A 25,000-nucleotide genomic window follows, 5' to 3' on the forward strand; every position below is an offset into this window, starting at 1 on the left:
CTCTCATTTCAAACACCTGCTCTGCAACATTCCACATTTCAAACTTTCTCCAATCATATTTTCCTCAAATAAACACAAAGTTCAGTTTTTAAATGTTAAATTGTCTGAGGAATCGTTTTCTGAATGTGTTGCTGGACCCAGCAGCTGCAGTGCTGTAATCTCAGCGTTGTGCAGCATCATCGCTTCACCCAACTGTTGCCTAATCCTCCTCTCTGAACGGCAGCAGATGGGTTTGTTCCTTTGTTAATAATGAATGCTCCTGGATATGATGTGAAGCAGCAAAATCTGCTTTTATACACTTGTGTGTTTTTTTTAACGCAGTGACAGAAATGTGATGCGACTCAACCTGCGGAGCTGCTGTCGCTGCCAGCAGACGAGACGCTGCGGTCGGGTTGAGAGGACCGGACGAGCCCCCATCTCCTGGGGCGTCGGGGGGCTGGAGAGCAGCGTGGTCACGGCGCCGCAGGCCGCCACCGCCGCCGCCGCACACCAACACACATTCAGATAAAGACGCATGAATGCATCCAAACACACACACAGCTCTGCTATCAGTCACTGGCCTGGACATGCCCAGATGTTCCTGCTCTGTCAGAATCACAACACGCTCCGGAAGGTTCTGGAAAACAGACCTTTCACTTCATAAATAGCTGATGGGAGCTGCAGGCCCCAAGAGGCAACGTGATGCAAGAGTCTGAATTTTTTAATCCTGAGCATCAAGCTGTTCAAACATTAAACGTTATTATCCTAACAGAGTTTGTTCGCAGTAATCCGGCTGAGATGGAGGGAAGGAAAGCTTCAGCTGGAACATTTCCTGGGTTTTCTCCAGACTCCGACTCGCCTTCGTTACTCTGAACGGCTGAAACAACTTCACAGGACAAAGAAACTTAGTATAGAGCACAAAATGTAGACGTTCTTATAAATAAGAATCGTGTTGGTTCTGTTTAGAACAGATCAGTTAAAATGCGTTTCAACACTTTTCCCTTTCAGTTACTTTCTAAATGAGTCTTCAGTTGCCAGATTACTTTTTCAGGGTAACTGGTTACCTTGGTTACAATCAAGTGGCTACAGAGAAGTATATTTCTGCCAAAAAGAAAACAAAGAAGATTCAGATATTATTTCATAGATTTACAAGCAAAACTAGGATTTTCTATTATATTGAAAAGTCATAAAATTCCACGAATAAAATGTCAAATTCACATCATTAAAGGCATAAATAATTCAAAACGTGAGGCTTGGTCAGGAGAAATGTGGAGCGGAGCTGTCCAGGTTCCCTCCAGTCTCCAGCAGGAGAATCCAGTAATTTCAGTGAGATTAGAGCTTCATCAGGCACCATGAGGTGACAGTCTCTTTATTATCCAGCAGAAATGAAGCTAATTTAATGCCATTGATCTGGAGTCTGTCAGCAGCTCAGAGCCTAGCAACAGGCGTGAGGTCTGCGCGTGGGCGCATGTGTAACAACCGCACGCATCCTCTTTATTGAATATGTTATTATTGGAAAATATATTGCTGCTATGAAATGTCATGAAAAGAAGTTGGCTTAATGTCTTCCATAAAGTTTTATATGAAAGTTTAGTTCATTTATTATAGCTTTCATCAGTTTTTATTCTTTGTAAATTATTACCTGAACTGTTTTTCTGGAAGTCTTGAAATAAATTCAACTTTTCTGCAGATTAATGACAAAGATTAATGATAAATGACAAAAAACCAAAGTAAACCTTTCAGCAAAATATCAGAGTTTAATTCCAGTAATTCCTTAATTTTATTTAATGCAAATAGTTTCACTTTATTTCACTTATAACAAGATATTTCCTCATGTACGTTTAAATTCATATTAAAGAATTATTATTAGTTTAGTTTCATTTCTAGTCTACTAAGATATTTTCACTCAGAAAAAAACTACTTGGTAAAATTTAGTTTTTTTACAGTGTAAGTAAAAGAAAAATTGTGTTTGCTTGAATTTATGAAAATCAATAGATGTATGTTGATCATCATAATTTGAAAAATGGCTGCTGAGAATTTAATTGTAATTAAAAATATTTAAAACAGGTTGTCATAGCAACCTTGTATGTTAGCTGGTTTGTTGGAAGGAAAAAGCCTTTTTCTACCATCACAAATGTAAACACATTGACTCTGTTCAAGTCTACTAGGACTTTAACTAGACCTGTGATCAGGTGAGATGAGGATGTGTGATGCTGTGGGCCGTTTCTCTTCCCAAGGCTCAAAAACGTTATAAAACACGGGGATGATAATCTGGGGTTTTCTCTAAATTAATATTGATGTTCCTCTATCAGTGCCTCAGTCCACGGACCTAAACTGTCCAGAAGTTTAATTTAAATGTCCGTGACAGAATCAGGTGCAGAAACGTTTTGTTTCTTCAATATTTCATCTTCCTTCAGCTGCGACGCGGTGAACTCTGCCTCTGCTTTGACTCCATCAGCGGTAACGAGCCGCTGTCCTCCTCATGTTTTCTCTCTGCGTTGTTGTGCAGGTAGGCGTGTTGTCGCCCTTTCAGAGCCAGATATTTCAGATATTTCTGGACTCAATTAGTCGCCGTGTCGCAGCAGGTTGGAGCGGCGCCGGTCCAACGGACCCGGCTGAAGCTGTAAATCAGGCTCTAATAGGGCGAGCGGCGCTCGGTGCGTGCCGCGGCACAAGATGACCACTTCCCAGCATTTTATCAGCCGTTTGGAAACGATGGGTGGATCGACGCGGGCTTTAATGGCGGCTGGTAATTTGTGTTAAAGCCCACCGAGGCTCTACACCAGGAACTTTATGGCTTGAAACGCGGGAAAGGTCACAGCCGGCGTTCCTCCATTGATCAGACAAGATCAATGCAGCTAATGTTCTCCTAGTAACTTTGTTTTGCCTGGTTAGAAAATCAAAAGCCTATTTATGATGGTCATTTCTCGCCTGTGCTGGTCAGAGATCTTCACCAGAGCCCAGATGAAAGCAGCGACCGCACAAATCTTTATTCATGTTCCATCATTTAAACTCGCAGCTTTGTCCCTTTGTAGCGGTGTTCAAAGCTCCGTCTCCTAAAACGTGTTAGCATGGAATAAAGACGGAGCAACAATTTGGTTCGGCTCGGAGGTATTATCTCCGGCGCGCAGAGCGTGGCCCGGCAATCAAAGAGGCGCCTGCTGCAGCCGAGACAAGAGCAGGAGACGCCGAGCGCGGAAATAATTAGATAGCCCAGATTGACAAACATCAATAAAATGAAAGCAGTTCTGTGTGGAGGAAGAAATGAGACCTGCTTGTTTGGGAAGGTTCAGGTGTCCAATCAAAGCAGGGGACAACACTTTGGTATTGATCAGTATTAGCTGAACTGTAATTGGCTTCAGATGCTGAAAACCCAGCAGAGCTCTGCTGGGTTTTCAGAGCCTCACACATCATGAGACGAAGCTCTGAGAGCTTTCACACCGGCCCAGTTCAGTCCGCTTTAATACAACTGAACCGATTTTAACCAACTCCAGTCCGACTGACGTGGAAGTCTGGTTCGCTTGGTGAGCTGTGAACGCTAATCAAACTCTGGTCCTTCAAACCTCGGTTGAAGTGAACTCTGGTTCAGTTTGAATCCATATCTGAACGCCAAGCGGACTGAAACATCTTTTAAAGCTATTTAATTTCATCCCTGTTGGGTGATTAACATGAATGAATACTGAATGAGAAGTCCTAATGAAGGGATTCTTCTGGTTTCTCGGTGGAAACGGCTTCAGATCGCGACACCTGCTCAGGTGTGAGACCCTGACCTTTCCACCATCAGATTTAGAAAACCGCCATGATGTCCAAAACGAACCGCTTCCTGAAGCTGAACGGTAAATTTCACACGAAGCAAACCATTACAGAATCAAAACTGTTATTTAGTGCAAATGAACTTTAAGCTTCATGTGTTTATCTGAAACTTTCTGATGACGCCGTTTCTGTTCTTTCCACGAGTCAAAGATGAGTTGGCATGGCAACTGTTGCTCTTATTTTAGCTGTTGTTTTATTTGCTTCATGTTCAGGTGGCTTCGCTCGTTCCCAAATACATCAAAGCATTTAGAGCGGGAAGAAAGGAAGCGCGTCCAGAACCTGAGAGCGACCCGATCCCAGAGGAAAGCCCTCACTTCTGCAGAGAAACGCCATTAAAATGTGATCATTTAAAGCGGCATCTTTAAAAACATCTGGAGGCACAGAGTCGGCGCCTGGCGGCTCCAGCAGGAAGTGATAAATAATAAACGGAGCCTTACTTCATTAGACGGTGACATTATTTCCAGATATTGCTCGAAGAGACAGAGTGTACAATAACACAATAACAACCCCCGCTGCAGGATGGGAGACCCAGAACTTATCGCTGTACTCCGTACTGTACCACTCTCACCTAAACACTCAGATATTTCCCAGTGTAGGCCGTAATAATTCCCTCCGCCCCCCAGCGTAATTTAATCCACCGAGTGCATATTCAATTCAGATCCGAGCTTCTCGGTGAGCTGCAAGGTGCTCAGCGCGATTGTCTCTGAAATTGGATTATGATAACCTGTCACAGCTTTAATTCCATAAGATATTAAAGGTGGAGGAGCGAGATGGGGGGCATCACTGGAAGGAGGAAGAGGAAGAGGAAGAGTGGATTGAGGCAGGACGTGTTGAACGCTTCTAATTCTAACTGCTCCTGATCTGAGGTACAAAACAACAAGAGAGAAGATACTGGAGGAAATGCAACTGATGAAACAGCAGCTGGCGCTATAGATCTATGTCACTGGTTACTGCTGAAAACTGGAGCACATTCTAGGATAAAACTGATCTGGATCAAAGACAAGATCAGTCTTTGATCAAATAAATAATGAGGATTCTGATTAGTTAAACTGTGGCGTCCCACAGGTCACTGCTGGGGCTGTTTGGACTTTACATAAATGACAAACGTAGTCAAGTTATTAACATTTACTTTACATTATATTGTTCCAGATTTAGCATAGCTTTTGATTTAGCATAGCGCCAGATTTAGCATAGCTCCTGATTTAGCATAGCTCCTGATTTAGCATAGCTCCTGATTTAGCATAGCTCCTGATTTAGCATACTCTTACAGGTTAATCATTTTGTTGACCCTTCTGGGCCTCCATAGGTATATTTGGTGCACCTTTTAAGTGCAATTGAAGGAAAATTAGTGCAACAAAAAATATCACATTTTAAGAAATGGTTATGTTATGATAATACTGAAATAAAAATTTTATTTTTATTTTATTTTTTTGCTTTGATATTTGATTACAAACTGCATTGGAAATTTACAATCTAAAAGTTAAAATATCAAAAATAGCAATATTAAATTTACATTGTTTAATGTTTTTATACATAAGTTACTTTGGAGATCTGGAAAAACTCTTAAACCTGGAAAAGCCGAGTAAACGCTTCAGAAAAAGGTCATAAGAATCATAAATGGTTCAGATTGTCATCCAACCTATTAAATATTTAATATGCTGGATATTTTATAATTTAGTAAAGCTCAGCAAAGTACAAAGCTTAAAAAACATATTGAAGTACAATATGAATCTAAAGAAAAACTGAAGAGAAAAGTTCAAAATATTTTAATCTGAACTTCAAAAGGATTAATGAGGAATAATTGTTGAGGGAATTTTAAACTATTTTTACTCCAAGTAAAAAAGTATAAAAATAATTTGCTGAACAGATTGTGATGAAAGTTTCTTTCTTTTATTAGTTTGCCTACAAACTAATAAAACCAAAACCAGAATTCCTTATTAAGAAAAAAATCAAGCAAAAAGTAAAAGTATAAAAATCTAAGCTACGTACTGAACACGTCTCTGGGTCGGTGTCTTCTGTTTTAATTCTGCTTTAGGTTTATTTGTCTTTTTCAAAATGCTAAAAAAGTCTGTAAATAAAACGACTAGTGGTTGAAGCGCGATGGAGGGCAGGAAGGGCGGAGGCGGTCTCAGGGCGCCATCGCCTCCCTGACAGACGGGGCGTCCTCGTCCTGCTTCAGTCTGAATCATCCCAATAAACCGAAGCATCAGCTCCCAGATTTACTCTGTTCAACAGCAACATTTCATCCTGGGACCAGAAGAAAAACAGGCCTTTAAAAATTCAACAGCAGCTTCTCTTTCTACTAACTCTGCCCCCATTCCGCTGAATAACACCGACTGCTGAGCTATTTGTGTTTCTCACTGAAGAAAAACTATATTTGAAACCATCCGGAAAGAAAAAGGGACTTTAAACAGCAACCCAGATATTGAGCTCTAAATATTTCATCCTCTTTGCTCTCAGTTCTCAGAAACAGCAGCTGAAGTCACCAAAACATTTACAGCTGAAGGAAATATTTTATTTAAATCATCAAATGAAGCTTTGATCATGAAGTCAATCACAATTATTACAAACAATTAGACAAGTTTTAAATTCATTTCTGTTCTTTCACCTTCAGGGTCCATTATGTTAAATATGCTCATTTTTCCAAATGATAAAATCCTTTTGGTCTAAAGAAACCTGGAAATAAAGAGCCTAAAGATTCTTTTTGTTGTTTTATCTGATTAATCTGTTCATAGAATGCTGTATCTAAGCATATTAGTGGAAAGTTGAGAGGAAGGAAAAAGTATTGTCATGTTCCCATTTACATTTTCAATTACAGTCCAGAAGCAACTGGAGTTTTGGTTGAAAATAGTGAAATTATGAGAAAACAGCTGATATAATTAAGGAAAATCATATCATATCACCAGCATATAATCCACATGCTGGATTATATGCTGGATATGAACTACTGAGTTCAACAGACCTGCAGCCCAAACTACAACAATGCCACCATCTTTTCTTTGTTGAGTTTCTTTCACGTCTCTGTTTGGTCTTTCAAGCTGCAGCAAAGAAGCAAATAACTTTTAGAATATGACAACACGCTGCGATTGTTGAATAAAGGCTTTTTCTCAACTTTTATCATAAACCATGCAGCAAACATCTGCTGCAGAGCCGCTTTGAACCGAAACCCAGAATGTATTTTGCAGGAGTCGTGAGCGGATAAGAAAACAACAAGCAGGTGTTTCCTGGCTTCACCCGGAGAAACGCAGCATTAAATCCTTCTGACTCCCACAGATCTGACATGTCAGCGGCTATTTTTGCCTTCAAACGAAGCGCGGCCCTCCGTCACTGCTCCACCTGCAGCGGCGGAGAACGGGGACGTCTTTATGGAGCGCGCCGCCGCCAGACTCTGATCTGCATCGTCTCATGTTGAGCATCACATGACAGATTCATATCTGATATTCAGATTATTAAAATGAAAAAGAATTACCACAAAGCACAAATCACATTTTAGATCTAACTTTGATTAGACTGTCAATTATGAAGGTTATCTCCAAACAAATTCCCCCACAAGACAAAATAAACATTAATTAACAAGAAAAACATAACAGCTTAAATCATTTTAAACGAGCAGGAAAATCTGCTGCACTAAAATGTTTATTTATTTTCAATCACTTCATTCAATCATCTTATAATAAACTACAAAGGCTGATTATAACATGATAACCACTCCACTGATTTCTGACATTTTGAGGTAATAAGAGTTCAAAAGCAGGAGACACCATGATGTTAGCTGCACTGCAAAAACAAAATATTGTCAAATAATTTTAGTCTAGTTTCTGACAGTACATTAAAAATAATTAAACTAATTTATAAGTAACTTTTTATTAAGAGCATAAGAGTCAATAATGTTTTTAAATTCAAGTGAAGTTATTATTCCATTTGATTTTTTCATTTCTAACATGGAAAAATTTATTTTTTAAAGTGCACTGAAATATTCGCACTAAAAACTAGATTAACAAACTTGGTAAGAATTTGTGGTTTTCAGCATTTTACAAAATAATGTGCTAATCAAAAAAAAAAAAAACTATAATTAAAGTAAATCTGTTCATATAAAGTTCATATAACAGCCTTCCTAAAATAACAGCCCAAACAAATTTTACCAAAAGTTTCATTTTTTTCAAAAATAATCTTTTCCAAAACATGACTCAGTAAAATGATAATATGGATTTATTTTATTTTTAGATGTTGACTCAATGAACCCTTCAGGATGAATTAATTCAGCTGTGTTGAGTTATTTCACTGTAAAGTGTGTAAATGATGTGGTGACATGTAAATGTGGTGAGTCATTTAGGACTCTTTTCTCTTTGCTAACTGTTTCTTTATGTCTGCATTAAACGGCTGCAGCTTCCTGAAGCTTTAATGTGTGCAGAGTAAATTCCTCTAATCAAACATGAGAAATGGACTCCTTCCTTCATTAAACACTAAAGTGGACCTAATGTGGGAAAACATCTACATTTCTCTAACTATGAAGCGCCTTGCTCGCCCCCACCCCCTCTCTCTCTTTGAGGATGTCCCAATCATTTTCCTCACTAAATCAAAAGCGGCTTGGTTTCAAACAAGCTCAGTTATTGCAAAGCCACACAGAGGTCGCAGAGACGGAGACGGAGGCCAGCCGTCACAGAAGATTAAAAACCATCGCTGTGTCTTCCCTTTTTTCATCATGGCAGACACCACAGAGTCACGGGTGGGAGTGGGGAGGGCAGGGAAGGAAATGGCGCTTGTTTCTTCTTCTTCTTCTTCTTCAGAGATCCGATTTAGAAGTTGGCATGAATTGCATTCCGCTGAGTCCTCCCCCTCAGAGCCTTTTCTCCACATTTGATGTCTGTGTCACTTTCTCTCTTTCTCTAATTTAATAATCTGCTTTGAACTTTATTGTGAAAAGACTTCACTCTGTTGGCTGATGAGCCAACATGGCGGCAGAAGAGAGCTCCCACTGAGAGGAGAGACACCAGGCAGCTGGGAGGGACTGGTCCCAGTCCAACATACTGGTCCCAGTACAACAGACTGGTCCCAGTACAACAGATTGGTCCCAGTACAACAGACTGGTCCCCGTACAACAGTCTGGTCCCAGTATAACAGACTGGGAGGAGGAACAGTCTGGTCCCAGTACAACTGACTGGTCCCAGTCCAACATACTGGTCCCAGTCCTACAGACTGGCCCCAGTTTAACAGACTGGTCCCAGTGCAACAGATTGGTCCCAGTACAACAGACTGGTCCCAGTATAACATACTGGTCCCAGTCCTACAGACTGGCCCCAGTGCAACAGATTGGTCCCAGTACAACAGACTGGTCCCAGTATAACAGACTGGTCCCAGTATAACAGACTGGTCCCAGTACAACAGACTGGTCCCAGTATAACAGACTGGTCCCAGTACAACAGTCTGGTCCCAGTATAACAGACTGGTCCCAGTACAACAGTCTGGTCCCAGTATAACAGACTGGGAGGAGGAACAGTCTGGTCCCAGTATAACAGTCTGGTCCCAGTACAACTGACTGGTCCCAGTCCAACATACTGGTCCCAGTCCTACAGACTGGCCCCAGTTTAACAGACTGGTCCCAGTGCAACAGATTGGTCCCAGTACAACAGACTGGTCCCAGTATAACATACTGGTCCCAGTCCTACAGACTGGCCCCAGTGCAACAGATTGGTCCCAGTACAACAGACTGGTCCCAGTATAACAGACTGGTCCCAGTACAACAGACTGGTCCCAGTATAACAGACTGGTCCCAGTCCAAACTAAACAGTTGTTTAAAATCTGCTTCCTTTCTCACTGAACAGTTTTCACACTGATGCTCAAAAACAGTTTTATATAAATCCGTTTTAAATCCGTTTGATTCAACAAGTTAGCATCAACTTTCATATGAAGTCACAAATATGCCAGAAATAAAATCATAAATCTCCAGACATCATAATCCAACATAATCCAGATACGTTCTAATCCACGCAGAAAAACTTTGAGATAAATTATAAAACATTGAAACAACCAGCGAATTCACTCATTCACTCCATCATCACTCCATCATCCCTCCATCCCTCCATCATCCCTCCATCATCCCTCCATCCCTCCATCATCCCTCCATCATCCCTCCATCATCCCTCCATCCCCCCTCCATCATCCCTCCATCATCCCTCCTCTGCTCACCAATTGTTGCTTCATTTCCTCTTTATTTGCACAGCATGTTTTGCAGATGTTTACCAGTTAGTTTTAAAAAGTTTTCTACTGAAATATTTAGTTTGAAGTTGTGACATTTATGACTGAATGAATTTGACTTTGAAAAATAAAAACCCAAATTATTGCTGGTTATTTAAAACTGTAACTTTACAAAAATCCTCTCAACAAAGTCTGATTTCCCAATTTGTGTCATTTCTTTAAAGAAATGTGTACAAACTGCAGAGGTCATGACCTTTAGCCAAACTCATCTCCTCTGATTAATCACCTCATTCAAAGCTGGTGAAGAAAATAAATATTTTGAAGTGGAAGGCATCAGGGCCCATTAGGAGCGAGCGGTCAGCCATTAAAGCCGTCGGCGTTTTGAGCCACACACTGAGCCGTCACCTTGTGAGCTGAACTAATCTGAACAGGCACAGCGATTCCACACGCGGCCAGAGCGACGCCTCCAGCTAAATGAAAGGTGATGTTGGAGAGGAGAGATTGTTTTGTCAGAGCGGAGATTCCTCAGATTTCTCTCTAACGGGTGCCACGTTGGTTCGCCCTCCGCAGTCAGGATGATGTGTCGGAAATCCAACTGTGAAATAAGTTGAACAGCCAGATTAACAGAGATACAAGCGCAGGTGGAGACGGAGACACGGATTCGGAGAGGGAGGGGGATGATCTCTCTGCAAGATGCCAAACCTGACAGCACAAGAGGTTTGATTCCTACCAAAGCAAATCTGCACTTTGGCATCTCTGCTGTTCTCATGAAAAGGGAGAATGAAGAAAAGAGAAGTGGTTGTCAAATGGGCCTTTTCCTGAAGTCAAAGCTGATTATTTTCACCTCCATGGTAGCAGAAAAGATCACTTCATCTCCAACAGCCAAGCAGAGGAGAGTTTAAACACAGCAGCCTTCAGCAGCTTCAGCTCCTGTTGGACACGGCCAGAACTGGCAGCTTTTACTCATCTGTAAATAACCTTCATGAAGCATTTTTAAGATTATTTATTTGCTTCTTAGGTCATTTACAGAGTCCACCAACATTTAATCAGTTTGCATTACTTTCCCTGCAGAGAGCTACTGCTGCTCTCAACTCTCAGTGAGAAAGGATCTGAATGAGGCTGATAGTCTGAGATTAGCAGAACCTGAGGCCGGATTGGCTTCCTCAGGTTGCAACAGCAGCAACACCAGGAATACTGCCTGAAAAAACTTATGTACATTCTGCATCTATTATTGTAATTCTTTGTGGAAAAGTAATTAAATTATTGTATTAAACTAGCAAGACGGCCAGTAATAACACTGAAGTGAAGCTGAAGTTTGTAATGAAGAAGCTGCAGGTTGTGAGTGATCTGGGATATTTAGTTTAATCAGGAGTAACTTCTGGGTTTGGACCCACAGCAGCTCATTAAAGTCACTCACACCTCTGAAGGTTTCCAGCTTCCACAACTCAAGTCATTTTTAATGCTGTCGTTTTTGGGGACCAACATTGCTGATGCAGATTAGAAACTTTTCCAACCACAAAAAGGACAAATATCATCTAGTTTTTACTAGTCTCTGGTGTTTCTCCTCAGTGTCTCTGAGCTGCAGCAGGTTAGCGGTTCTAAAGCCGATTATTTTATATGAAAGTGCCAATATCAGTTACATTTACAGAAGCACAAATATTCCATGCTCACACCTTCACAGTGCAGTAGAATCGTGGTGATGGATCAGACGGAAACGAGCAGGACAGTCGGATGAAACGCCGACATGAAGCTCAGTCCAGTCATTTAATCTCTAATCTGAGTCACAGAAACTCTCAGAATCTCCAAAACAAACCTGAGGCCCAAAGTTCAACTTTTATCCAGATAAGTCAAACCCTGAGGGCCCAGATCCACTGAGTGTTTGTTTGACCTCTTGACCTTTCAGGTTGACCTTTCCGGGTCCAGTGAACCTGCAACAGTCGCTTACGTAAATGCAATTTATCATTCCACCAGAGAAACAGATCAATGAGGAGATGGAGTAGTTTTTATGTCCAGGGGACAGGAAGTGAAACAGGAAGTGATGTCATGAGGTTAAATCTGCAGGTAAATGTCTCGTCTCCAAGCGTTTCATTCATTCCCTTCACTGAGTCTGCTCTTCTTGGGACCGGGCCGGACTGGGCCGGGCCGCTGTGAGTTAAAGATGGCTGACGCTGCGGCTGAACTTCTGCAGTGGACTGGTGGAGTTATTTCCAGCTCTGCCTTTAACCTTTCCATGCAGGTGCTGAGATTCCTGACCTTTACAGCCTGCAGTTCCCCGCTGCCTCTGAGTGCCTCTGATCGCTGCAGAGTGGAGCTCTCAGCATGTGGAAATGCTCTCTGCTTGTGTACGAGTGCGCTCTCGTCCGTTTCAAGTGCACGACCTTCTTTGTGTGCCGACTTGCTGCAGAGCCATGCGAGGGCTTTGTATGGGGAAACTCGATTTGACACGAACACAGTGAAGATTACCTGTGTCCAGACAGTTATTGCCTTACAGACAATAAGAACCACCATCACTCACTTTTAAAGGTCAACGTGCTGAAACAAGGGGCTGCGCCAAGCCGGAAATAACCTTACAAAAGACCCACAGGAGACACAGTGGGGAGGAAGGGTGGAGGTGAGGAAGAGGAGGAGAGATGGACTGGGGCTGACTCCACCACAGCAGGAGTCTTGGGGTGTTTTCCCACCTGATACTCCAGTAGACTCAGTTACATCTGTTCCACCTCCAGCTGCTCCAACCTGTTCCCCTCCTGGCCTGTGGGGGCGCTGCACCAACAACCACTGAAGGAAACCACACAAAAACCTCTGAAGACACTGAGAGCAACTTCCTTCTTCACCAGATGGAAACAAGATGGAGGCGTCAGATTTTACTGTTGGAGGATTTCTCTTTAGTCTTTGGCTGAAGACCAGGAGACATTTCTGCTGCTAGCGCTAGGCTAGCATGTTAGCTTTGGTTGGATTTACCCAGAATGCCCTGCGCTGTAGTTCACTTCCTGCTTTTGGAGCGGTCTCTGGTCCACTTGGCGTTCACGTTCAAACCGAACCCAGACGGAGGTTTGGAGGACCAGAGACACTAAAGGGTTAACAGATGATCAGCATCTGGTCAAAGTTTTTTAAACATTTGTTTCCCCAATCTCGGCTTCTTTTATGGTTAATAAACAATGATAACATCTGAGATGTGACTGAAATGAACATGACAAAGACACCAAATCAACCTGATCAGGTTTCTAATCGGAGCCTTATGAGGATTTTGACCCGTCTGTCTCTGCTGCTGCTGCTGACCGTTTATCTCAGATGTTGACCAGAAATGTTTTCCTCGGGTCACATCCTCTGATCTCAGATCAAATCCGCCGAGTCTCATTAGATTTTCTGTTTAGAAGCAGAGACACCGAGACCACAGCGAGTAAACAAATATCCATAACAAGGACAAAATGCTCCTCAATCGTCCTGAAGCCGGTCGGCCTGCAGCGACTCGCTGCTCATTAGCTCAAACCTCAAGGTAGAAAACCTTTTATTCTGCATCATATTATGGTTTTAATGATATCCAGGGTTTTCCGTCTAACAACAACATTTTCTGCATGAAAACTTTTCCAACTGAAACCATTTGGTTTGGAAAAACCATTAAAATAGTTTTGCAAAGAAATATTTTACAGTTTAGCCCAGAGTTGAGATAAATATTTGATTTAATAAATGTGGGAGTCTTTTGTTGGGAACTAAATATTCTCCTCCTGGTTTCGGTTCGTCCACCCACAGCAGCAGTAGATCGGTTCGGCCCAGAATACCCAGAATACCCAGAATACCCAGAATACCCGGCTCCGCCCCTCCCTCAGGCAGCAGCCAAACAGGAATCAATAAGTCTCTCAGCAGCTGCTGCTGCGGCCTGAATGTGAATAAACAGCCGTAGGTTTTAGTGCAGGATCGATGCAGGTGGACGGGTGAATGGCACACAAAGAGCGCCGTGTCCGTGCATGCGCTGCGACAAAGCCGACGACTCGCCGCCTCCTGCGTCCGACTGCTCCTTCACTAAGCGCCGATCGATGGGTGTGATGGATCAGTGACAGGTACGGCCATCAGCCAGCAGCACTTCCTATTCAGACACATTTCAATCACTTCCTGCCAGTCAAACATTCCTCAGTCTGCTTCAGGCTGACGGCGCCGCTCGTCTGGGTTTTACAGAATCACCCAGAACCTGCTGCTGGTCCAACCTGGCAGCAGGACTGAAGAACCGATGGCTTCCACGCCGTCACACAGCAGCCTAATGTGACCTACATCCCACCTTTCCACAGCAGACCAAACGACCCAATTCTGATCCTTTCACCCACCAAAAAGTCAGATCTGTTCCACTTCCAGATGTAGAACTAAATCGGATCAGAACTAAATCGGATCAGAACTACATCGGATCAGATAGTTTTCAAATGTCTGCAGTCTGAACGATCGTGTCGCATTTTATCCAACGTTGACGGGAGACGCGGCAAAATTCTGCAGCAGAAGGAAACAGACGGTAAATCCAGACGGAAACAATGTCAGTGAAGGAGAGGAGTAAAGGGAGGATGATTGACAGCGCTAAGCCCCTCCTCCTGGCTCTTATTGGTTGTTTCTAGATAGCACTGCGAGAAGGCAGAGATGAGTTTTCACAGATTATCTGTCTCCTTAGATTCAGAAAATATGTTTAAAAAAAAAGATAAAAGTGAAATTCTGCAGTTTTAAAGCAGATCTTTGTACCAAACATGTAACTAAATGAGTTGGTTATTTCTACAGCTCCAGCAGGTGGTGCTGTTGTTCCTGCAGTTCTACTAACATCAGAAACAAGAGAACCAGTAAAGAAAAGTAAAGAATATCTTTACTTTTACTTTTAGGCACTTCCAGACATAAGCTGGCTGTTTAGAGAGAGTTGCAGCCAAGCATGCAGGAAAGTTGAGTGGAAGGAAAAACTCTTCATTAGCTGTAAGCCATGATAACTAGTAGTACATCACTTGTCTTGTTCTTAAAGCACAACTTACTGGTTGAAGGTGTTGGGATTCACTTAACGATGGAGCAACTCCAAGAGAAGCAGAAAACGTTGTGGAGGAACGAAAGCTGGGTGCCAGAAGTCCCTCATGTCTGTCCTGGGCAGCTGATCAGACAGCTGAAGCACCAGAACAGGTAATTCTTCCTCCAATAGTCACACTCATCTCCATAATGACTCCAACTATAATTAACGAGTCTTCAGAGAATGCAGCGCGCTGAAGAGCACAGACATGAATCAGAGCTCATCAGCTCAGCATGAAGAAACTTTCCTGCTGCTTCGCCTCTCTTCCCAAAGCCAGGCGGCGGTTTGGCCGGACCCGACCTCCGGAGGCCGAGCAGGCGGCAGATGGAGGGAGCACAGCGGGTCTTTAGGGGCGCAGCGCTGCAGCTCGGGGCTTCAGCCCCCACAACGCAGAGACGTTGTCCTGTCGGTTCCCTCTGCGCTGATATGAAAGGGCAGAGGCATCAAGCATCCCACAGTAATGACAGCTTGAGTAGAGAAAGCTGAATAAATGCAGAGGAGGAGGAGACGGGGCAGCAGAGGTCAGGAGCGTCGGGTCAATCCGAGGGACTCGTCTGACTGAGAATCGCTCCAACATTTGGTACAATAACAGACAAACTGAATCAAACAGCAGCCTGCATCACGGTTTGATAAATATCATACTACTGGTTCTACCCTTTAACCAGTTTAAACTTCATTATTCCTCATTACAAATATTTAGAAAGTAGCTCCATGAAATCAAGGATTTTTGTTGAAGAGAATCAAAATGGTTAAATCGTGGAGGGACCTCAACCTGCTGCATGATTTACCTTTAACTGGTCGTAAACCTTCAGATGAAGCCAAGCAGAGAGCGTTAACCTTCCTCCTCAAAGACTCATCATCGGTTTTCAGACGTCTGGAAACATTCAAATGTCACCAAAAAAGTTCAAACAGAAGAAATTCATAAGATAGTTGAATATTTTTTCTACATCTGTGCAGGAACTTTGAGTTCAACTGGTAGAAACTTGTCCTGTTAGTGACTCTAAACAATTTTTGTAATAAATTTGAAAAGAATCCTGCAAGTATGAGGCCGGTGACTAAAACAAATTGCTCCATACAGCAAAGTGTAACAACAGCAGGCTGCACTCATTTCCTCATATGTCTTCAGCTTCCTGAACTAATGTAGCATCTCTTCAAATTGAGGGCTCCACGGGAACGTTGATGAGTAAACCTTCGCCACGATGGGTGCACTGCTGTGTGCGAGATTGGAAAGGACAGGGAGGACAGAGTTCCTGCTCAAACATGGAGACTCACACTGTTCCACTTTGTTACACACACTCCTGCAGACCTGTGGCTGCAACACTTGGCTCAGTGTTTGTAGCAGAGGCCCTGCAGTTACTCCATCCAGCGACGTGAAGTTTGAAGGGAAAGGCGACGCGTAGGAGGCGATCAGGCCCGCTTTCTGACGTGAAGTGAGATGGTTGGAGAGCACTTCCTCTGCAGGTGTAATTGATTGCGTGTCGACAGCAGACAATGTAGACGGAGGGAAAAATGGCTCCTTTCATAGAGCAGATTCGGGTCTCTGCAGGAAGAACGAGGCTGTTTGGAGTCAAAGAACCGTTTCATTTACCCAGCAGAGAGCGACTCCAGGAACGCTTCTGTAGCCGATATGCCATCAAACATAACATTTATTAAAAGTGTTGGATTTTTCTGCAATAACTCAAAAACATTTAGTTTTTCCACAAATTATGGATTTACTGAAAACAGGGACAAGTGAAATAAATCAGACAGAATCTGTTAATAATCACAATATTGAATTCAGATCAAAACAAAAATCCTTCAACACATTGCAACAGTAACTATCCTTCCAGCTGCTCAGACTAACTCCTATCCAGACTAACAGGCGACGGCTCAATAACATCCGATTCTTTGACAGTGGGAGTTCCACAAGGAGCCGTTTCCGGCCCCCTCCTGTCTTAGTTCATTCATCAAGGGTTTTCCAGACGTGTTTCTGAAATCAGCTTGTTTCTGCAGATCACAGGCAACAGAACAGACACACCTGGAGATAACAGACTGTGAAGCCCCGCCCACTCTGACCCGGCTCGATATAAACAGATGTGTTTCTGTTGTCCATCTACCACAAACTATATCTGGTGAAAAGAAATTGGAAATAGAAAAATGCCTTTGAAAGCAGAACTATGGGTGTGATCAGAAAGATCCACATGATGCCACGTCTTCAGCTGCAGCTCAGGTGAGCAGGAACAGGTGCTTCCACTTTAATTACCTCACAAATGGCTAAGTTTCCATTTCTGGGAGCGAGTGGAGCGCAGCTGGGGCCTGCCGGGCGCCAGGGCACCACAGGTCCACGGACAGACAAACAATCACTTCAGGAGAGATTTATTCTAATATATTCATGGCTGGATCCTCCAAATGTCATGTGAGTTAATCTGGGAGATGAAGCTTATGATGAAGAGGAATGGGATCGTGTCTGTGATGCAGTAACATCCAGGGCGGCAGATTCAACCACAGGATAACCAGGGATTGCTGCGCGGCGGCCAGAGCCAGAGGAAAGTTGTCAAAGTCAAAGCTGAAGGCAACAAGCAGGAAAATCTTTCTGATTGGTGTTGGTCAAATTCATCAGTTACTTTATTCCTTAAGCTGGCAAAGCAAGCATGAAATGGAAAAGTTTCAGAGAAAACTGTTAAAACATTAAATAAAAAAACAAGAACTGAAGGAAATGATTAGCAGATGTCCTAAAGGTTCTTTGTCGGTATTGGTAAATTTAATGGCACTAAATGCCACCAGATTAACTTCAGATTAACAATAATAAAGTTACAAACTGCAGACGATGTTTACCTGCTAAAATCTGCATGATTATGAGAAAAGCCTGCAGCCTGGTGACAGAAAACTTTCTGGAAGCTGATGAGAAAAGTGAAGCAACATGGAAAGTTGAGGAAATGATCAAACACTCGAAGCAGAACCTTTCTGCTGTTTTCTCATCATTACAAAGCTGCAGGCGCCGACTTCCTGCTCGCCTCGTCACCATCCAGCTACGCCGCCACACAATCAACAAATAAACCGGCGGCTCTCTGTCAAACGCATCATTATCCTGAACGTCAGGCCAACTGCGCCGCTGCTCGTCTAACAATGTCGCCTCTGTCCTCCAAAGCTTCCCTAGAGCTCTGGACACTGTTTACATAAACCGGCCAATTTAGCCGCGTTACAGAGAACCGGGTCGGCCGCTTCACCACACACACAGACGACGGGTCCAATAACAAAGTGCAGCTAATTACAGACTGACAGCTAACTGTCAGAGGAGCCAACTGAGATCCGTTTCAGGCACAAGTCGTGATAATCCCAGATATTTAACAGAAGATGAAACAAAGCTGAAGGACAGACGGACGCAGCGGAGACATCCTGGTCTTCAGAGGGTCGCTGTCAGCTTGGCCACTGGAAAGCTCTGTGGGGGGCCACGCCAGCAAACCGAGCAGATATGACAGAGACCCGGCTGCAAAACCGACAGCTCTGGACAGCTTAGGGAGGCATCAGAGCACCGGGCCGGACCGGACCGGACCGGGTCAGAGAACCTGGAACCGAAGAATTACTGAAGCTGAGGCCTGCATGACGGAGCGGCAGGAGGTCCAGGAAACGGGGAGAGTTCAGATCGGGCCGAGCGGGTTGGACACGTCGATTCAAACGATCTGAAAAATTCAATTACTTATGAAACAAAGACGTGGTTCGGGTCAGAACCGCCTGGCCGGGTTCAAGTCCCCGTCTGTCCAGATAAACACGACGGACACAGAAACCTTCAAAACAACATTTACTCCCAGCAGCTTTCTGTCTGATCACCGATCTTCACAAAGTCTGAACGGCTGACAGCTGCTGCTGTTCCACATCCTCTCTAGTCGCTCAGGCTTTGACTAGGCCACGGTTTAAACCAGGGCTCCAGTTAATGGAATATTTTTCATATTGCCGATGGCAATCCACACCTCTGACTAGATGCTGCTGATCCAAAAAGATTTTAAACTTTACGCAGAGGAAACTAAATCGATAAAAATGAAACTGAAATAAATCCACTCATAATTTAAGTGGAATCATTTAATCTCACTGTTACTATGTCGTCAGTTGGTTGGATATTAATTAGTTGGAAGATAAAATCAGTCGTCAGCATCACTATAAAAATTCACAGGTAAAATAAATGTTTTTCTGTCTGGTGCCTCTGGTAGAAACCGGGTCAGGAAGTTCTGCCAGGTTCTGATAAACTGTCATTTGATTCAGGGAAGGAACAAAAACATGGAGGACACTGGCTCTAGAAACTGTTGGTTTAGACAGAAGGCTGAGGAATTTGTTGATCCTTCCCCTGACTGATACTTTTATCTCCATTAATCTGATTTATTTTGCAGCTGATCCAAATAACTCAGAGTTTGAGTCTCTAAATGTTCTGGAATGATCCCTCCTGGTATTCCAGCATCAGTCTGCTGACCTAAAGCTCTCCTCTCCTCCTCTCGGGTTCCTCCAGGTGTCTCCGTGTCGGCGCTGGAACGTGAAAGCTTCTGGATCGTGTGTTTTCAGACTCGGCTTCCGGCCTCAAAGGAGCTCATTGATCGCCGCCATGTTTAACATACTCCCTCCGCTTTTTAAGGCCCGCAGCGAACAAAACCCTCACCATCGACCCCCGAACCCCACCTGCTGGTGGAGATCAAAAGCCCATCTCCACCCCACACCCACTTCCTGCTCAGCTGCCGGTTGCCGAGGTGAACCATCGCCACGGGCAACGGACCAAAAGAGAAGGAGGAGGACCGGGAGGAAGGAGGTGAGCCGAGAGGAGTTGTGAATAGATGTGAGAAGAGGGCATGAAATCGATGAGGCCATGCAACAGCTTTTCAGTTTCTGTGCCCACACACACACACACACACACACGCACACACACACACACACACACACACACACACACACACTAAAATAAAGCAGAGCTAGATGACCTGGCATTTATGATTGCCAACATCCTCGTCCACGCTGCAGCAGCGATGAGTTCATCCCTCCCTCACAAGTTAAATGTTTCGTCTATTTTTAGAGCCGCACAAATTAATCTTCTCCACCTCCGCTGACATGAATATGAGTTTTAACTTTAATTCTCCCATAATTAAAGCCGAGCTGCAGCAGGCTTCATGCAGCAGGTTTCAAGAGTTTCATTCCTCACAGAGGCGGGTGGAGAAAGGTCTGCTGTTTCTTTTAAATGTCACTCTGCTGAAAACGCGCTGCGTTTAGGCGGCGGCAGCAGCACTGATATTTACCAGGCGGCTGCTTTTCACGCTGGCAGCAGAGAACGCCTTCATGGAGACATGAAGCCAATACCTGACTGAACTAAAGCACTCAGAGCAGGTTTCATTTCATCGTGATCCAAACTCAAACCCAGAACATTTTAATAAAGGTTTTACTTTTTTTTATCTTCCTGCAAGATAAAAAAGATATCGATTCCTAATCTCTGACTTTCTTACAAAAACTGAAATTACTGAGGAAAACCTGAACGTTTGGATGCCACTGAAAGGTACCAGAGAGTCTATGGCCCAGTTCTGATTCTGAGTTAGTTATACTGGGATTACTGGGACGATGTTCACTTACTGGAGCTGCACAAAACAAGAAGAGAAAATCACAACCAACAAATTAATCCCTGGATCAGTGCATCAGCCGTTTGGTTTAAAACAAGATCAGACGTTTTGTATCGAAGCAAAACACCTGGTCCACCCAACACCTGGTCCACCCAACACCTGGTCCACCCAACACCTGGTCCACCCAACACCTGGTCCACCCAACACCTGGTCCACCCAACACCTGGTCCACCCAACACCTTGTCCACCCAACACCTTGTCCACCAAACACCTTGTCCACCCAACACCTGGTCCACCCAACACCTGGTCCACCCAACACCTGGTCCACCCAACACCTTGTCCACCAAACACCTTGTCCACCCAACACCCGGTCCACCCAACACCTTGTCCACCAAACACCTTGTCCACCCAACAGCTGGTCCACCCAACACCTTGTCCACCAAACACCTTGTCCACCAAACAGCTGGCAGCACAAAGTTCCTAGAAAAACTAAAATCATCTGGAATGTTTCATTCAGATTAATATATTTTGCATAAACTGATTCTCAGGCATGGACCAGCTTCAAGGTACCACGACATGAAAACGACAAACTTTCCTAATTGTTCTTTTACAGCTGCAGTGGCTCTGGCAGAAACAGGTCAAAGGTCAAATTCACAGTTCAGCAAACAGCTGATGAAGAGAATAAAAATGAAAAGAAGAAAATAAAATCAACATTTCAGAATCCTATTGCAGTGATATTTTTACCTAACGTTGTTAGCTAGCTGTGCGGCTAACTCTCTGTTGCTTAGCCTACGATGCTAACTAGTTATCTTTGCATTTATTGCACATTTATTAAATACTGCAACAAATCGGCATTAAAACTTTGAGTAAAACTGATATGGAGCAGAAAATTCTGCATAAACTGTTTCATATTTATAATTTTGCTGCTGTTAATCCCAGAGAGGAGCCAGAAGGATCCGGGTCCAGATGGAGGAGGGGAACAGAGCAGGGTGCTGCTGGTCTCCATGGCGACCAGCCGCGTTCAGGTCAGCTCTCTAGCTGGGCCGTTTCAGCTGAAGCCTCGGCTGCGTGGAGCGGAGACGAGCCGCGCCGCACAAGAGCCTCCATTACGGCTGCAGCACAAGAGGCCCGGTCCATTATGGCTCCACATAAGGGCCTTCGCTCGGCTCTCAGTCATTCTAATGAGCAGAGGCGAGCGGCGCCGCAGAGCCTCTGACTGGGTCTGCGCCGGGGCTCGGCGGAACGGCTCCCACGCGGCTCCGGCGGCCCCCGATGCAGAAGAGCGCTCGACGAGGACTGGGTTTTTTTATTCCTGTAATTGTGACGCTTCAGAGGCTCTTAGGCAGAGATTTAATGGCGTCTAATGGAATCTCATCACAGAAAGAGAGAGGAGCGACAGAGAGGGAGAACACCGGCTAATGGCTCCATGTCCAGATTTACTGCAAACCCAATTAGTTTATAAATTAATAAAAATGCTATAATTTGCATGTGTGGTTCTGTGTATGTATGGTGTTTAAGATCCTGATTTCATCCTGAATAAACTGAATCAAGTGTTTAAACGTATTAAATACAGTTTATGGTAATCACAGTGATCAGAGGATAACTTTACATTCAGAACCAACAGATCAGAATCACCTTCAGACGGAGCAGAAGATCACAAATAGGATTCACTTTCTGCTGGATGATTTCCTGACAGGAAGCAGATAAAGATAATTAAAGCTGGATAATATGAGAACAGAGCATGATGCTGGAGTAAAGCAGGAAGATTATTGGAAAACATGGGAAAGAACAGGAAGACAAGAGAGAAGGTTCCCACACATCTGTTCTAGAAATATGATTTAGCTCCGATCCAGTGATTGGTAAAATATTGGCATATTTAATCTCAACTCCCTGTAAATATTGTTTCAGTTCATTCAACTATAATTCATTGATCCATCCTCTATAAACTTTGACTTTCTCCTGATGGTCCGGTCGACCCGGTTCTACTGTAACCAGAACTCCATCATCTGCTGTGGTTCTGAGTCAAACCAACCTGTTCCCCTCCTGGCCTGTGGGGGCGCTGCACCAACAACCACTGAAGGAAACCACACAAAAACCTCTGAAGACACTGAGAGCAACTTCCTTCTTCACCAGATGGAAACAAGATGGAGGCGTCAGATTTTAGTGTTGGAGGATTTCTCTTTAGTCTTTGGCTGAAGACCAGGAGACATTTCTGCTGCTAGCGCTAGGCTAACACGTTAGCTTTGGTTGTATTTACCCAGAATGCCCTGCGCTGTAGTTCACTTCCTGCTTTTGGAGCGGTCTCTGGTCTGCTTGGCGTTCACATGTTGGTTTGGAGGACCAGAGGTCAGGGGTCGATTTCTTGGCTTCCCACAGAATGTCGGCTTGGCTTGGATGTTTCTCTCTTAATAAAATCATGTTAAATTTAGTTTAGAGTTTATTTTTGGTTCGTTAAATAATTTGCTCAAATATGTGAAAAATTTTAATCTTAAATAAAGCAAATACTAATTTTTTTTAATTTAGAATAAATCAACTTTAATCTTCTAATTGATTGGGAGATGCCTGTTTAAGGTGTAGTTACCATTTTGACCACTAGGTGTCTCCAATTATCACAAAATGCACCTTTAATAAATCTACTGGTTCCAGAATCTACTTTCTGTTTGGTTTGTCTTTCAAATCGAGATTGAAAACAAAAATAACTGATTAAATTCTCATCAGGAATATGAGGAACGTTTTTCCTCGTGTTCATTTACTGGGAATGTCATTATGTTTGATGGTATTTACTGCTAATCCTCCCAGCTTCAGCGCGTTTTACAGCCGCTTATTAGACACTAAATACAGAATCAGATTTTATCTGGAAGGAAACAAACATCTAACCGAGGCGCGAGTCTTTGGAGCGCAGCGTGACGGGAGAGAAAGATGTCAAGACGCAACAAAGACTCACACAGTGACAGCTGTCTACGACCCACCTGTACACACACACACACACACACACACACACACAGAGAGAACCACATTTACCTTAATAGCAACGCCTGCTTTTATGCCACTTAGACAAAAGAAGCCTGATGCATTTATTAAATTATTAATCTGTGTTTGTTTACTCGTCGTGTTTTTCTCCGAGTGATTTCATTGAGCAACCAGATGGTTGAGGGTTTAATTAACAACTTCCAAAGCAATAACTGGTGAGCTATCCAAACACAAACATGCCGCTGCACAAGTCTGGTGAACACACACAAACGCATCACCAACAGCCACTTATCAAGTCAGGAAGTGAAAGAAACAAACAAGTCTTTATGTTTCTAAACGTCTCCATCACTTTTCCTCTGAATAATCAGCCAAACACTCTGACTGGTCTCTACGGGAACCATTTACTGTTTACTGGTTTCTTCTTTTTGCATTTTATGTCACATTTTGTCAAAACTAATTTTAATAGACAAAGATAAACTGGTGGCAGCTAGTCGTTAGGATCTGAAGCAAATAAACCAAGAAAAGAAGTGAAAACTACAATGTGTTCATTCAGGCCTCACATCACAATCCTCTGAAGGTTTTCCTTCCACTCAACTTTTACTGCATTGGCTGCAGTACTTCACAGGGCTTCTTTGAGAGGAATGTTTTTCCCATGATTCAGCATGTCATCAGATGGGAAGTTTATTTATTCATATTTAAAATGTCTTCGTTGAAAGTGAAAGTTCCTGTTTATGTCCAGAAACTGGATCAATAAAACGGTTCTGGTTCTGATAATCAGTTGGAACCAAAGTGATGTAATATTCTGACTGAATCTTTCATATAGAAATAAAGCAAAATCCAAACTCTCACAGTGAAACTTTGAGTAAGTTTTAGTTTTTTCTGAAGCTGAAAGGTTCATTGTGTGGTGCTGTTAAAGTGTTGGGGAGGTTTCTGCTTGGCCCCCCAGTAAATAACAAGAAAGGTTTATGACTTGTTGTTTAAATTAGAGGAAATGTGTTAGCAGAAGATGCTACATTCAGTCTGAAACCTTAAACTAAAACTTTTCCTTCGGATTGAAAAACCAAATAACTTCCTGGTTTCCTTCTCATCTCGTCTTTCAAGTGACTGCTTTATCAAAGCGGTAGGTAATAATTTTTCCACTCGGAGCCAATAAAAACAGATCAATCAGACTGTGAAGGAAAGTGTGATTATGAAGCAGAGGAAGTGGCCTGTGGATCAGAGAGTATGTGTGCTTAAAGAGCTGCAGTGTGCAGAGCAGCCTGGAGCTTCGGCTGTTTGCACAGCAAACAGGACAATGAGGATCTTCACAAGGATCAATGTCTTCCTGTTGAAAATGTCACTTCAGTCTGTTCATTAATCTTTTGCCACCCGACAAAACAAAGAGCTTTGTTAGTTATTGGACCATAAACCATCACTTTGATAAATAATCCCTTCACTCACAACAAAAGGAAAC

General features: G+C 43.3%; 1 protein-coding gene across 1 annotated transcript in view; it reads right to left on the reverse strand.

Moving 5' to 3' along the window:
- celf2 (cugbp, Elav-like family member 2) overlaps positions 1–25,000 on the reverse strand; it is a 480,486-nt gene that overhangs the window by 351,815 nt on the left and 103,671 nt on the right. The window lies entirely within an intron of this gene.

Source organism: Gambusia affinis, linkage group LG23 (assembly GCF_019740435.1).
Source record: "Gambusia affinis linkage group LG23, SWU_Gaff_1.0, whole genome shotgun sequence".
NCBI lineage: Eukaryota > Metazoa > Chordata > Actinopteri > Cyprinodontiformes > Poeciliidae > Gambusia > Gambusia affinis.